The 12,453-nt window shown below is 41.9% G+C and overlaps 1 long non-coding RNA gene across 1 annotated transcript in view; it reads left to right on the plus strand.

Annotated features, from left to right (window-relative positions):
• The window catches only part of LOC105865259 (uncharacterized), a 45,429-nt gene extending 41,267 nt beyond the window's left edge, over positions 1 to 4,162 (plus strand). The window contains exon 5 of the long non-coding RNA XR_012923293.1: positions 3,951 to 4,162. This is a non-coding gene — a long non-coding RNA (uncharacterized LOC105865259). The remainder of the gene's footprint in view (positions 1 to 3,950) is intronic.
• The last annotated feature ends 8,291 nt before the right edge of the window (positions 4,163 to 12,453 follow it).

Here is a 12,453-nt window from a genome sequence, read left to right on the forward strand (position 1 = left end):
TTCTGACATAGCAGCTCTTAATATTTTTCTCATTTGCAAAGCTATTACTTTTTTTGGTTTGATGTAAAGGAGTTTAAATATTTTATTGTCAAGTCTATCCAGTTTTGCTTTGTAAATGTTGCCATTACTTTTAAATTTAACAGTTTCAGATGAGAAGATTTTTTTGACATAATTCTATACTGTTAGCTCTTAACAGCTTTTCAGTGATTGCTATAAGAAATGGTAGTTTTTAGTTTTGGAAGGTAACTTTTACTCACTAAGGTGACACTGACCAGGAAGTATTAGTGAACTTACTCCATTAACCAGGATGAAGGATTTTTCAAAAGTCCAGATTACCAGGCAGAATCTTCAGGATGGCAGCTTACTTGCTCCCTTGTCCTCCCAAAGTGTGAAAACCATAGATTTCTCTCACTAAACCCTAGACACATGTGGTCCCCAGGGTAGGCAAACTATAACGGAGGCCACGCTGATCTCTGCATTGTCAGATTAGGACGGACACCATGTGGCATACCTCCCTCGTGGTGGTTTGATCAGTGGTCAAGTCCCATGCACAGGACTGTGGTACGTGATACTCATGGTTCTAGGAAAAAAGTGGATGTGCCAACTGTGTCAGGTGAAAACCTGGATTTTTTTTGAGTTTTTCATTTTGTTTTGTTTTTTTATTTCAGAATATTATGGAGGTACAAACATTCTGGTTACATATAATGCCTTTGCCTTGCCCAAGCCAGGGTTACAAGCGTGCTCTTCCCCCTACTGTGCACTCCGCATCCACTAGTTGTGAGTTCACTCACCCCCCCCACCTGACCGGCACCCGATGAATATTACTTCCATGTGAGCACCTCAGTGTTGATTAGTAAATAACAATTTGATGGTGAGTACATGTGGTGCTAGTTTTTCCGTTCTTGGGATACCTCACTTTGAAGGATGGGCTCAAGCTCTATCTAGTATAATATAAGAGGTGCTAGTTCACCATTGTTTTTTGAGCTTGAGTAGTATTCCATGGCATACATATGCTGCATTTTATTAATCCATTCATGTATTGATGGGCACTTGGGTTGTTTCACATCTTTGCAATTGTGAATTGTGCTGCCATAAACATTCGAGTGCAGATGCCTACTAGTTGGACTGCTGAATCAAATGGTATTTCTATTTTTAGCTCTTTGAGATATCTTGCTCTATTGCCCAGGCTAGAGTGCAAAGGTTTCATCATAACTCACTGCAACCTCAAATTCCTGGGCTCAAGCAATTCTCCTGCCTCAGCCTCCTGAGTAGCTAAGACTATGGGCATGCGCCACCGTGCTTAGCTAATTTTTTACTTTTTAATTTTTTGTAGAGACCAGGTCTTGCTATGTTGCTCAGGCTGGTCTTGAACTCCTGGTCTAAGTGATCTTCCCACTTCAGCCTTTCAAGTGTCTAGGATTACAGGTGTGAGCTACAATGCCCAGCAGAACCTATTGACACGAGGTTAAGTAAGTCTTTTTGTGCATCAAGTTCTTTAGAGAAGCCAGAGATGTAATATTAAAGTCCTTAGGACAAGACAAGTTGAAGTACTCAAGAACTAAAGACAGGAAATTTGGTTTGAAACTTGCAGTGGCTCACCAATACTGAGTGACTTAGGTCAGTTTTGTTTTGGCTCCTCAGTTTCTCCATTTGTTGTCTTCATGCTTCTTCCTCTAGTTGTCATTTCCTTCCAGAAATATCCCCCATTCTCACTGTTAAGTAATAGGGAATGCGTGTTAGAAAGCAGTCCTTGCCAAAACAAAAGTTTATGTATCACAACAAAAAATCACTTACTTCATCGGTGTCTAAAGAAGTGGCCACTCACCTGGACATTTTAGTGTAAACAAAGGCACTTTCGTTGAGTGTCAGTCCTGCGCCTTGCTGCCTGTGGGATGTCTATGTTACCTTTTTTCTAGCCATTGTTCTCTAAACTGTATGAACAAACTTGATCTCTTCTTAGGCGTTTTATGGGATGATGACAACACATTACAGAAATTGGTCTGGAAAATATTTCTTTTTTGTCTCCAAATATTCTCCCCCGGCACACCCATGAGTCCTTTGACAGCACTATTGGTGGGATAGCGTTGACACTCAGACCGTCAGAAATGAATGGAAGCTGACAACATGCTTTAACCTAAATTGTAAAGGCTGTTGTCTGGCTATTCAAGTCAAAACCAGAGTTTACATAACCACCTAGCATGGTTTCTGGTTATGTAAAAAGCGACTGAATATCTGGATCCTGGATCAAAAGCTTCCTCCACATGAATGATTTTGTTAGGAGGGGGGAAAAACCCAAGATTGAACTCTGCCAATGAAAGCATGGATCATTTCACATTTTGCTTTGTGAAAGAGCAGAAAGTAAAGACAAATGAGGAATATGCACGGGGCACATCAGAACACCAGGTCAGTGGAAAAAATAAGCCTGCAAAATGTGGGGGAGAGGAGCGGATGACTCAGAGGACAGTCACGAGGACCTGGCAAGCTTTCAGGAGAAGTTGAATAATAGGGGAGGAGAGACGCTTGACTTGGAGACCAACAACCCCAAAACTGTAAACCCAGCTCAGGGTTTGCTGAGTGTTTTCTAGTGGGTGTGCATCTTGTAGGCCCAAAGTATTCGGCACAGGGAAGGTGTAAAGCAAGATGTGTTTTCACGCTTGAGGTCACAGGGTGTATACAGGTTGGAGAGCATAAAGCCTTCGCCGGGGAAAAGTCAACATGAGAAGGGGATCTGATTGAAGACTACAAATGCCCAGTGTGTGGGAGGGAAGATGCATACCATGGGCCATCAGGAATAGCAAAGATGAATGCTCATTCTTAATCTGAGATGGGCACTGACATAATGGGGACAATTTGGACAGATGGAAGAAACAGTGTCTCAGAAAGGAGTGCCTAGGATGTGCATTGTGACCAGATTGAGGATGGCGTCCAGTGGTAGGATAAACAGTTGGGCCATGAAATGATCAGTAAAAGAAACCAAAAAGTCACACATGTAGTGACCCTTGATGTACCGTAAGGGTATAATATTTGCTGAATGATAAAAATGGAGCAGAAACATGGAATGAAAACAGATGCTTGTGGTCATAAGCATCAGTGAGTGCTCAATGCATCATGTGACCCACAGCAAATCATTAACTTCCACGGGCCTCAGTATTCTCACCTGTAAAATGGGCTAATAACTTATAAGGTTGTTAAAACAATAAAACTGGGTTAACATATAAACACACTTATAAAGGATAATGCAAATATAGGTTATTAGGGCAGTGCTACGGTGAAATGTAAAAAGCATATGCTTTGAAGTCAGATAATCTTGGGCAAAGATTCTTGTTCCTCCCCTTACTAACTTTTTGTCCTTCGACAAATTATTTAACTTCCTGAAGCCTCAGTTTTATCATTTTTAAATTGGGGATAATAATATCTACCTGGAGGGCAAACACATAGTGACTAGCATAAAACGAGCCCTTAACAGAGGTAACTGTTGTTATAAGTAAGCCCAGGTAGAGGAAGCTGGCTCCTGATTAAGGAAGATTTGTCTACTGGCTTTTTTTTTTTTGTTTTTTTTTTGCATGGAGGGAAATTGAACAGAGGTTAGATAAGCTGTTTTAGATGGTTAAGTTTGAATGGGGAGTGAGACAGGCTAGTCGTGTCCCTTAAACAGCTCACGAAGGGGACTGAGGCCAGCGGGGTGTGTGTGTGGGATGCTCAGAGCACACATGAGTCCAGAAATTCTACGTGGAAGGAGCATGGAGTGGTAATTCAATTAGAAAAGGGACCGAGAAATTGAGGATTCATCTTTCAGGTAGAAATCATATTGACTTGAGCTGGGTGGATGTTTATTTGGGGGAGGCTCAGGGGAATGACAAAGGTTGTGGAAATCCCAAAGCCTCCAAGAGACACCCTTGGTCCTATCACCTTTCCAGAGTGGAAATGTACAACAATATTAGATCTTTCAGTTACAGGGCATCTAGGGTGGACCAGTCTAGAGCTGCACTTGTCCCTTGAACAACACGACTTTGAACTGCGAGGGTCACTGAGATGTGGATTTTCTTCCATCTGTGCCACCCTGAGACAGCAAGACCAGCCCTCCTCTCCCTCCTCCTCCTCAGCCTGCTCAACGTGAACGTGACGAGGATGAAGGCCTTTATCATCGTCCACTTCCATTTAATGAATAGTAAATATATTTTCTCTTCCTTATGATTTTATTAACATTTTCCCTCTAGTTTACTTTATTGTAAGAATGCAGTATACAATACATACAATATACAAAATATGTGTTAATCATCTGTTTATGTTATAGGTGAGGCTTCCAGTCAACACTATGCTATTAGTAATGAAGTTTCAGGGGAGTCAAAAGTTATATATGGATTTTCAGCTGTGTGGGGGTTTGGGATCCCTAACCCCAATGTTGTTCCAAGGTCAACTGTATACGTGTACGTGGTAACAATCTGAGAGTTTGATGACCCAGTGTTTCTTTATTTCTTCTCCCCTGATACGATTTATGATCTATTAACATATTTCAGGTTTCTATTTTCCTGCCGGTAGTTTCTCCAGACTTACATTAGAATCACTTTTCTAGTCTCTTGTCTAATTTGTCTTATCATGTATACATTCTGGATGAGTTCCTCAACTTTATTTTAGAGACCTTAAATTTCTTTTTAGGCAATTATACTTTTAATCCCTAAAGTTCTATTTCTTATTCTCTGATGATTCCATTATTCTTATCATTACTTTCTAGATGTAATAGCTTCTTAGATCTCTCTTTATAATGATTGGGTTATTTAAAGTGTCTCTTCTACTTTTGGAATTTGTTCTGTTCCTTCTGCATTATTTATTTGCTTAGTTATCTTGGTCCTTTGTGTGTGTGTGTGTGTGTGTGTGTGTGTGTGTGTGTGTGTGTGTGCACACGCCGTTGTGTACTCTTTCTAGACCTAGTGGTCCTTGGTGGTTGTTTTCATTTAAGGAAAAAGCTTTGGGTGGTTTGTTGGGTTTCCTCCGGCGTGTGGACATGCAGTGACATCCACTGGGCAGCTGGCAGACTTCCCTCACGGCAGAGTCTTAACTCGGGGATGATGGGCAGTCCCGAGCAGAAGCATGGGCTTTGCTCAGTACTTTGCCCAGTGGCTTTGCAGAAGCGTTGGTATTTTACTCCAAAGAAAACTTGCTCCCTGAAAAACAAGGGTGGAAAGAGGAGGGGAGGATGGGTATTTGGGCTGGTGTATGTGTGGAGTTCAGAGAAATCCTACTAATCTCCCACTTCTCATGCTCACCGGAGTAGAATCTGCTGGCTCCAAGCCCAGAGCCCTCTTTAGGGTTTGAGCTGCTGCTGGGCAGACTCCACCCAAATCCTTTTCTCCTCCCGGAAAGCTAGTGGCTTCCTGAACGTTTCTCCTGTCTGCCTGTCCCGTCCACATTCCATAGTCCAGAAACTGTTGAAATTGGTTGAAATCTCTCCTCTATTGGTGACTGTCCTATTCACTACACTTTTAAGGTAGTTTCCTTTTCGTAACTCCATTCTTTTATTCAGGGGTCCTTGGAAGGGGCCCGTGGCAGAATTCTTTGTGTGGTCTCTGCACTTTGAATGGGAGGTACCACAGGGAATATTTGACATCCCAAACTGCAACCATGCCAAGCAGGTGCACCATTTTTATTTCACAGATGAAGACACAAAGGGATCAGTATGGCTAGGTAATGGATCCCAACTTTACACAGCTAGCAAATGGCTAGGCAGATGTTCCAGCCAGTTACAAGACTTCTAAGTACTATTATTTCTCTCCCAGGGGGCAGATTTGTAGAAATTATTTCCTCAAAATGTGTAAGCAAAGATACTCTTTTGTTGTAATTATTAGAAGACAGGGATGGGCCTTGAGAGGGAGAGAAAACAGGGGGACATGTGGGTGGGGTCTGGTTTCTATACACTTCTGGAGTTAATTCCCGAATTCTAGTGCTTTAGACTAGACATTCTGCCAACCACACAGCTTTTGGCCCACTTTTAGCTTTGTTTCTTTATCTAGAAAACAAAAAGTTTTGATAATCTAGTTGTTAATGTTTCTTTCACATAGAACATTCCAGAATTCTCTTGAATTTTGCTGCAGACTTTGAGAATTTCCTAATTGTTGGTTTCCAAGAGAAGCAGAGTCATCTTCTTTTCTTGTATGCAAAAGCCAAGATAGAGCAGAAAGAACTTATAGGAATGTAGGGAAATCTCTGTTTCTTGGCAATCAAAGGGATTTATGAAGTACCTACATGGGCAAGGTGCTCTATGCCTTAGAATCCCACCCCTTTTTGGATAGGAGAAGCAATGGATTTTCCATGGAGCTAAAGAAACTTAAGCATCAGGACACTCCCAAAATTTTATTTTTAATTTTCTATTCTGAAGGAGTGATCCCAAATAGAATACATTTCAGGCCCTACAAAATCAGCATCTTCCCACAGTTGGCAGGAGGATGGTGTGTCAGGAATGGAGAGAGTATCAGCTTTGTTGTGGTATGGCGTCCTGATAAAGCGTAGTACAAAAGGAAACAGGAAACTGGCAATTACCTGGAAAGGGTGATTTGTGGGCCAAGTCAAATAATTCAGATGCAGTGTCTAGTTCAGTCTTTATCTCCGTGGCCCTATTCTCTATTACTATGGCTAACTCCACCTCCATTTCTATAGATGAGGTTTGTGCTGAAGCCAGGAGGCTGTCCACACTGGGGAGAACCGGGAGGTACTCCTAAGGAGCTTCTTTTTTTCTTTATTTTTGGGAAACATGCTTAAAGCTGAGGACCAAGCAGAATAGTTTAAGTTGGAAATGTAAAGTGGCAATTCTCCGCATTTAGCTGATCCTAGCCCTGCGGGAGTAGCTTAGCTGAAATGTGGTAGAATATTTTCTCTTGGTAGATTATAAGTTTCAAAAATACCTTCCATGCATCAGAATTTTCTAAATGCATCCCTGCTTACAGTGAGGCCGAGAGAACAAATTTCACTCAGGAAATTTTAGTCATTTGAAAAAGAAATTCTTAGGGGACTCGCTAGAAAATTGGAAAAGAGGCAAGATATATCAACATATGTATTAGAGTCTGCAAAATCATCAGGCTCCCTGCCTGTAATGTAGTATGATAACCGCCAAAGCAAATATGGAAGGAAGGCAGTAGGTTTTGTATTAAGCCAGGCTGCACAACAATTTCTTTTTCAACATTTCCTTAGGTAAAGCACCCATGCTAAAGTCAAATGTTAAGATTTTAAGACAATGATTCAGGGGTACTTTTACATAATGCTTGAGGCATTAATTGTTGTGCAAATCATTCCCTACCATGTAAGGGTCCCTGCCATTGCTGATGTCTTGGTTAGGAATAATGTTTTGGTTACAAGTGACAGAAAAAAGAACTCTCATTGGCTCATACATAAAAGTAATTTATTGGCTCACAAAAATGAAGAGTGTAGGGTAGCAGGCTCAGATGAATCTAGCAGTTCAAACAAGGTCATTAGATGAGATCCTCTCTACCTCATCTCATCGTCTTTTCCATGTATGGGTGTTAGTAGTGGTTCAAATTTGTTCACTGAGGTACTAAGTTTAGGAGATGCTACTGAAGCAATTCAGGAAGGATTTTGTGTTGGAAAGTATCATTTAAGACTCTGCCTGATGAAAATCATAGAAAACCCATGTTAAACTAGACTCAGCAGAAACAGAACGCGTTGGCTCACATAAAAGGAGCCTACGGAAGTTTTGATTTGGGGTGCAATTTGCTTGAAAACTCTAACCAATCCCGGAGGATTCCCTCCTCAGCTGCGTTTCCTGTGGGTACCAGCTGCTTTCACCGTTCACAGGAGCAACCTAGGCCTCATGTCCCTACGCTATCAAGCCCAGAAGAAATTGGTAACCTTTCATGGATTCATGTTCATGTTCATGGGTTCATGGTTCTGGGTTCATGTTATTCTTGAAAGACTCATTTTGCCAAGCAGATGGCCTATATTGACTAAAGCAAGACTGTCATGGTCTATTGCTGGAACTGAGCCCAACCCTGGAGACAATGCCACCCAAACCTCCCAGTTGTAACCAGAAGGAAAGGGCATGGAGAAGTGGGCAGCAAACCACAAATGCCTGCTGTAAAACAAATGCCATGGTAAGAGGCATGTTTATAATAAGACCATTAGCAGAGAAAAAAAGTCAAATAGGTGTATTAGTCAGGGTTCTTCAGAGAAACTGAACCAAGAGGATCTATCTATCATCTATCTATCTATCTATCTATCTATCTATCTATCTATCTATCTATCATCTATCTATCTATCTATCTATCTATCTATCTATCTATCTATCTATCTATCGGTATATCTAGAATGAAATTTGTTATAAGAAATTGGCTCATGCCAATTATGTACGCTGAGAAGTCCTACCATCTGCCGACTCCAAGCTGGAGACCCAGGAAAGTCAGCTCTAGTCCAAAGGCCTGAGAATCAGTAGTGCTGATGGTGTAAGTCCCAGCCCAAGGGCAGGAGAAGACCGGTGTCTCAGACTCAGCAGTCTAGCACACACAGGCAGTTCCGTCTTTCTCTCCCTTTTTGTTGTATCTGGGCCCTCATGGATTGGATGAAGCCCACCTGCACGGGGGAGGCAATCTGCTTTAGCCAGTCCACCAATTCAAACGCAACCCTGTTCCAGAAACACCCTCATGGGCGCACCCAGAATAATGTCTAACCAGATCCTGGACATCTGGGGTCCAGTCAAGTTGACACAAAATTAATAATCGAAAGGGGGAAGGAAAAAAGGAAGAAAATAGGCACAAAGTGCCTACTGTATCAACCGTGGGTCAGGCATTCTTAAGTCCTCTCAATAACTCTACTTGCAGACGAGATGAAGCATCACACGCCAAGAGCATGTAGCCAGAAGGGATGGGCACAGCCTTCAAACCCAAGACCGCCTTCTCCAAAGCCCACCAGTGATGCGCTACTGAAGAGCACGAGAGCCTGGATTTGAATTATGCAATGACTGTATTAAAGGCATCCGTATATCATCAGGCCAGTGTTTCTCAAAATGCCTTCCAGGGCATTTGTGAGGTGCGCCTTTTTCCAACTACGTCTGTGTGGAGCCGGATTTTCTCTGGCTACTTCAACCAAAGCAACACATCGCAACAGATTAAATGCAGACCCAGATATGAGAATCCAGCTGTCTTCTAGTAAGCCAGACATTAAATAAAGGCATCATGTAAGATTTGCAAAAAAATGTAAAACAATAACACTCTTCTCTGTAAATTTTCTTTGGTTTTGGAAAATAGTCATTTTAAAAAATAAAATTTAAATTATTTGTGTTGATATGTAATGGGTTTGTTGCAGTTATTTTAAGTGATTTAATAGATACAAATTTAAAAATTCCTCTTTTCATTTCTAATAAGGTAAATATAGATAGGTATAACCTCAGTAAACAAAAGCTCTTTGAGTTCCTCTATAAATATTTAGAGTACAAAGGGATGCTGAGACCAAAAACTTTGAGAACTGCCTCATATACAGGTGGCAGCTCTCAGAAAATAATACTAAAGCAGAAGTTGCCAGGTATTTGACTTTATCATTATGTTCTTCCTCATTGACTTTCCTTTGCAAATGATTGGACTTCTGTGTTTTAAAAATGAGTAGGTCCATTTTCCAAGGTAACAATACACTGGAAAACTAGAGCGTGAATTCTTGATAGCCCTCGATTAACTACTGGGTTCAAATCACTTTCCAAGCCAACTTTAAGAAAAGACAGAATGCTCTATTTGTCCTTTGGGAATGGAGTTACTGAGACATGGAGTCGGCAGAGTAGGTTGGGAACATTGTGTGTCCTGATGGGACAGCACCATCACAGCAGGAGATGTTTCACTTTTTCAGTGAAAAGGGGCCAAAAAAGAGTTAATGTCATGATGAAACTGATGACTGTAATATTGCGTTTTAAAATTTTATTTCATTTTTCACTTTCATTCTCTGTTCCACTCAGCCTTTGCCAGAGGAGGTTGCCAAGGGAGAAAGCAAGCATGGAGAAAGAACAGGAAGCCAAAGAACAGCAAACCCACAAATTATTAATAGATAATAGTTTCTTGAATAATCAAGAATTGTGTGTATTTCTAGATTGAGAAGGCTGGCAGATACTTAAACTGTTTTATGAAAGCTCTGTCCAATGGTAGAGCTTCTTTGAAGATGTCTTAACCATTGGAGTATTATTTTCCAGCTTAGCAATTTAAAATGATTAAGAATGGCTTAGCCTTCAAAGCAAATTCCAGATTGTTGAATTAGTCACACAAAGTGTTAGATGTTTCATCCTTTAAGAAACAGAACTACTTACTAGCTTTTGAGCTTAGTTAAGTCCCTTTCACGTTTTTGTGAAAAGGCAAAAGTCCACTTTATTTCCAAGTTTGCATCTGAGGCAAACGTTTACCAATGTTTGGCGTTCTGGACAAAAAGTGCAAACTTAGGAACTTAGGAAGCAGAGTCTCAGCGGGGCTTGCTGCTGAGGAAGCTCCCAGAGGGCTGTGGCTGTGAGCTGGTCTCAGGCCCCGGAGGTCTCGAGCCAGGTCGTTCCCACTGACATTGAGCATGGAGAGTGGGGCCTTTACTCCTTGGTCTCAGGATAGAGCAGCCTGCGGGATTTGGGGGAGGAATCAATCGACGCCTGAAGGAAGCAGAGTGACTTGAAACCCTCAGTGGAACATACAATGTGATAGAAATAGGGTATATTTTAAGGACAATTTGGGCTCAGTGAAAAGAAACCCAGAACAATTGCTAACTCTATTGCATCTCCAAAACTGTTCTTACAATTTAATAACCATTTAGAATTCAATTTTATTTTATATTTTATAAAGTACCACTGCTTTCAAGGCTCTGTATGCGGTGTACTGTGGGAAACAAAATATGGTACTTTATAAAATACAATAGAGGATTAATACTTCCTTGGTGGATCCATTATTTTATATGCCAGTCATTAATGATGGCTATTTATGTGTCTATTATTTCTCCACCTAGTTCCACATTATAAATTCCTTGAGAATATGGACTTTGTCTTATGCATCTTTGAATCCCAAATGCCTGCCTGTGAAAGAGACAAGAGCATTCAAGATGTATACAGAATGCCTTGACCTCCACAAACTGGCACCAACCTACATTCCCATCATTCTACACACACACAAATATTAATCCTGCAGTGGGGAGAGGGGCTGTCTGGGAAGGCTTCATGGAGGAGATGGCAATGCTAAGAACTTTAAATATTATTCTTATTCCATGAAAGAGTTTTGAGCAGGACAATAAAATGAGTAGATAAATTAGGGAAAGGTGACTGGCCTAAGAATAGTTCAGTGAGGCTGTAACCAAGGAGGTTAGTTACAATGGCTGGGAGGATAATTCAGCAGGAGAAAGGTGTGGGCTTTTCATCTCACAGTTGTATGCCCTGGCCTGTACTAATGATAAGCATTTGAATTATTGAGATATTTTCCAGTCTGGGCTCAAATAATTAAAGGAAAACTTAACACACTGAGAAGGCAAAACAACAAAATTGGCCTTACCCAGAGACAGTGCAGGCTGTCACCTATGTGATATTTTTAGAACCTGTATGGATTTTGGAAAACCTTCATGCCAGTAACTATTAGCTTAATTAATTCATTGCAGGTGCCTGAAATCCCTTCCCTTGGGGATCCCTTGCTTGGTGGTTGGCACTGGCCTCTTCTGGTAGTCAAGATCATGGGGAGGAGGGTTGTCTATTCCTAAGAGACTGTTAGTACAATACTCTATTTGTGAAGCCTCTTGGCTGCAAGTGACAGAAAACCCAATTCAAAACGGCTTAATCAGAAACCTGGATCATTGGAACCAGGTGCTGAAGGGATGTCAAGAGGGCGACTCCCCTCATTTCTTGAATCTGTTTTTCTCTTTGCTTGCTTCAATTAGACAGTCTTGTTTCCAAATGGTGGCAAGATGATTCTCCCAGCAGAACCCGTGGAAGGAGAACAGTGCTTTATTCATAACCTCTGGAGAAGTCCTAGAGGGAACCTAGATGACTTTGCTCACGTGCCCTTTCCTCACCTGTGACTGTGGCCCACAGGTTGAACATGTGTCTTGGGCACCCAGTCTCGGCCCCACCCTGGATTCTGGGGGTGGAGTCTGCCCCGCCTCAGCCACAGGCAGAGAGTGAGGAAGGAGGGGTTCTCCAGAGCAGGGGTCCTCAAACTATGGCCACGGGCCACATGCGGCCAGACGAGGGCATTCATCCACCTGCCGGGTGGTTTTGCCGTCGCTGCCTGTCCTGCTTAGCAACCGATTGGTCCCGGGCCCACAGTGCGCATGTGTGGAATGTGCGCCGCACTCTCCAACGGCTCTCCAACCGTCTGAGGGACAGTGAACTGGCCCCCTGTTTAACAAGTTTGAGGACCCCTGCTCCAGAGGGAGCAGAGCCGTTACCAGGAGAGAGGGGAAACAGAGCAGGCAAAAGAACCAGTTCCACTGTGGCTATGAACATTTGTG

This window comes from Microcebus murinus, chromosome 15 (assembly GCF_040939455.1).
Source record: "Microcebus murinus isolate Inina chromosome 15, M.murinus_Inina_mat1.0, whole genome shotgun sequence".
NCBI lineage: Eukaryota > Metazoa > Chordata > Mammalia > Primates > Cheirogaleidae > Microcebus > Microcebus murinus.